Genomic DNA, 4,409 nt, shown 5'->3' on the forward strand with positions numbered 1-4,409 from the left:
TCACACGTCAAAACCTTAGGGTTTATACCTACATATATAGACATACACCTAAAGAATAGTGTAGGTATTTATTTTAAATAACAAAACTTATTTTATTTTCTGTTGTACACAATTTGAGAAAAGTTTGAATAATAAAATTTTCTATTTGATTGACGAACCACAAAAATCACATAAATCTAAAATTTCCAAAATTACAAAGTTGAAATGAACACAGTACAATAAAAGGTAATAACACAAATACAGACCCTACAATACTCCCCCTTCTAGAGAATTAATGTTATATAAATTAAAAGTAACTCGTTTCTTATTTGATGTTGTGTTATTCATTGTATTAGTGTTTGTTTCTGGTATTAGTTCTGTTTCAATGATTGCTGGTTTTAGTCTGTCTATCGGAATTGTTTTAACCTCATTATCTACTTCAAGTTTGAAATATTTTTTGTTTTTTTCAACAACCTTATAAGGTCCTTCGTATGGTTGTTGCAATGATCTTTTATTAATAACACGCATAAAAACAAATTTACAAGTCTCCAAATCCTTTGGTATATATACACCAGTATCAGAATTTTGATTATGCCTTAAATTTGATTTAACATTTTTAAAATGTTCCCGTAAATTACCTAAAACTTCAATTGGGGAAAATTTTTCTTCAGATGGAACAACAAGTTCACCGGGTAGGCGTAAATTTTGCCCAAAAACCATCTCAGATGATGTGGCTGAAATACTTTCTTTATACATCGATCGTAAACCAAGAAGTATTATCGGCAGCTCATCATACCAATTGTTGATTCCATTTCCAGCCATTATCGTAGCTTTTAACTGCCTGTGAAACCGTTCTACCATACCATTCCCTTGAGGATGATATGCAGAAGTTGTAACGTGATGACTACCAAGCAATTTTGTTAGTTCCGAAAACAATTTTGACATAAACTGAGTACCCTGATCTGTAGTGATTTTTAACGGTACCCCAAAACGTGAAACATATTCTCTAAAAAATTTATTTGCAACCACTGCCGCTGAAATGTCCTTTAATGCATATGCCTCGGGCCAACGCGTGAACCTGTCAATTATTGTAAAAATGTAACGATGTCCTTTCGATACAGGAAGAGGTCCAACAATATCTAAATGAATATGATCAAATCTACTTTTGGGAATCGGAATTTTAATTACTGGAGATTTTGTGTGACGATTAACCTTCGATTTTTGACAATTTATACATTCTTTTGACCAAATATTAATTTCTTTGTGCATTTTTGGCCAATAGTACTTTTTAATAATTAGACGACGTGTAGCTTTTGTACCAGGATGTGTAATGCCATGTAGCATATTAAACACTGTCTTGCGTAAACAATTTGGAACAAATGGCCTAGGATTCTCACCTGTCATTTCACACCAAATATTAAAATTTAAAAGTGGAATTTGAATTAATTTAAGGTTATGTGATGTGTCTCCAGATTTTAATGTGTTTAGTTCCTCGTCCTGTTTTTGTTCATTTTGTAAAACTTTGAAATTCAGTTCTGTACCCTTAATTGCATCAACTTCGAAAGCTCGAGATAATGTGTCAGCTATAATGTTCTCCTGTCCTTTAATATATCGTATGTCATTAGTAAATTGTGCAATGAATTCCATATGTCTAGTTTGTCTCGGACTACGTTCGGTTTTTGAACTCAAAGCATATATCAAAGGCTTGTGATCCGTAAAAACTGTAAACTGTCGTCCTTCTAAAAGATAGCGAAAATGTTTAATGTTCAAATAAATAGCTAGCAACTCCCTGTCAAATGCACTGTACTTAACCTCAGATGGCGAAAGTTTCTTAGAAAAGAAAGCTAGTGGCTCTGATTTGTTATCAAATGTTTGATGTATGACACCACCAATTGCCGTATTAGATGCATCCACATTTAAAGAGAGTTTGGCATCTTTGTTAAAATGATTTAACAATACCGTAGACGCAAACTTTTCTTTAATACATTCAAAGGCTTTATTTGTTGTGTCATCCCAAATTAAGGACTTGTCACGTTTCTTAGTTGTTCGATTGATTAAATCGTAGATAACTGCCGTAAACTCAGCTAATTTTGGTACATATCGATGGTAATAATTAACCATGCCTATAAATTTCTGCGCCTGTTTAATAGATTTAGGACGTTCAAAACTACGAATAGCTATCACTTTTTCATCAGAGGGTCTAATTCCTGCCCCAGAAATATTATGTCCTAAAAAGTCAACACTTGTAACACCGAAAGTACATTTACTTGGTTTAATATTTAACCCGTACTCTGTTAGGCGTTGGAAAAGTATACGGAGATCTTTAAAATGCTGTTCTTCATTTTCACTTGCAACCAATAGATCATCAATATATGTAAAAACAAAATCTAAACCACTAACTACTTCATTAATAAATCTTTGAAAAGTTTGCGCTGAATTTCTTAGTCCGAAAGGCATTCGTATAAATTCAAACATACCGAAAGGTGTCGTTATTGCAGTTTTATAGATATCCTCTTCTGCCATTGGAATTTGGTGGTAGGCCCTTACCAAATCTAATTTCGAAAATATATACTTATTTCTGAGATTCATGTTAAAATCTTGAATATGAGGTAAAGGATAACGGTCCGGTACAGTCACAACATTAAGTCTCCGAAAATCACCACAAGGACGCCAGTCATTTAGTTCTTTTTTAGGTACAAGATGCAGTGGAGATGCTACACAAGAATTTGAAGGTCTACAAATCCCTGTCCTCACTAAAAAATCGAATTCAGTTTTGGCTACTTTAAATTTAATCGGATCCAAGCGCCTTGGCTTAGAGAATGGCAGATTTCCTTCAGTAAAAAGTCTGTGAACCGTAGAATGTTTAACCGGTTTCGAATAATCTGGTTCAGCGATCAAAGAAGGAAACTCCTTCAACAATCTTGTATACTTGTTCTCTACTACGAAAATTTTTGGAAGCGAAATGTTACAAACACATGAAACTGTGTTAACCGAAAGACTTGTTACTGGATCAACTAAACGTTTGCATTTCATGTCAATTAAGAGACCGTATTTGCAAAGAAAATCTGCACCAATAATAGGTTTCGCAATATCAGCTATGAGAAACGTAAATGGGAACTCACGTCTTAAACCTAAATTTATATTTAAAATCTTTTTACCATACGTTGAAATCGTTGAACCATTGGCTGCAGTAAGTATTATATCTGAAGAACGTTTTGTATGAGGGAATTTTTTTACCGGAAGTATAGAAATTTCTGCTCCACTATCAATCAAAAAATTTAGTTTGTTTGTTTTATCAAAAATAAATAGGCGACGTGTGGTAATATCTAAATTTCCATTGTTTGCCGCCACAACAACGGATGACTCTAGTTTAACGAATTTTTGTTTTTAGAAAAAGCACAAGGTTGTTGACATTTCTGAGCCTTATCACCAAATTTGTAATGGTATCTACATAACCAATTTTGACTATCACGAGATTTTGATCTACCTCTATATGGACTTCTAAAACAATTCCTATTATATGATCTATATCTAGAATTTTGATTAATTTGTTGCTTAATTGAATTTAATTCAAAGGAAAGTTTGTGAAAATTTTCGCACATAAGATTCGTCGTTTTAACTAAATTATCAATAATTGTGTCTTGTGATTTAGAATTTTGAAAACTATTCATAGCTGATATTTCGGTTTTATTAATCACTTCCCAAATATTATCAGCTAGTTTCACCAATTCATTTATATCATTGGTACTTGAACTAACTAATATCACACTAAGATTTTTTGGCAATTTTCTCAGCCAAAGTTTCTTTAAAATATCCTGACTAAAATTGGAACCTGCAAGCAACATGAGCGACCGATAAAATTCAGAGGGTTTACGATCACCCATCTCTGAATCTGACAAAATTTTATCTAATTTCTTATTTTCGCTTAAAGAATGTCTTTCAATTAAGACTTTCTTTAATTGTGAAAACTTGTTGTTATGCGGAGGATTTTGAATGAAATCTAATATTGTAACTATTACTTCTTGCGGAAGCGCTGTGATTGTGTGTTCATATTTTGTAGTATCTTGTGTAATGTTTTTCATGTTAAATTGCATTTCTGTATGCACAAACCAAGCTTCTGGACAACTTGTCAAAAATTGTGGTAATTTGACTGATGTAGCACAAATCTCATTACTATTCCGATCGAAATACGGATTTGTTAACTGCTCGTTAAACGAATTATTTGGCAAATCAATAAGCGTTTGATTTAAATTATGTGTATTATGTGTGGGTGTATGTGTATCATGTTGTGGTGAATGAAACATTTTGACTATTTAAACTTTAACAAATAGACCTCAAGAAGGGAAGTTTACAATTATTTAAAAAAAATGTAGTATTCAATAAATTATAATAAAATGTATTTATTTATTTTTAACAAAAATAAGTACTAA

Source organism: Rhagoletis pomonella, unplaced genomic scaffold (genome assembly GCF_013731165.1).
Source record: "Rhagoletis pomonella isolate Grant_MI unplaced genomic scaffold, Rhpom_1.0 Rhpom_scaffold_00928, whole genome shotgun sequence".
NCBI lineage: Eukaryota > Metazoa > Arthropoda > Insecta > Diptera > Tephritidae > Rhagoletis > Rhagoletis pomonella.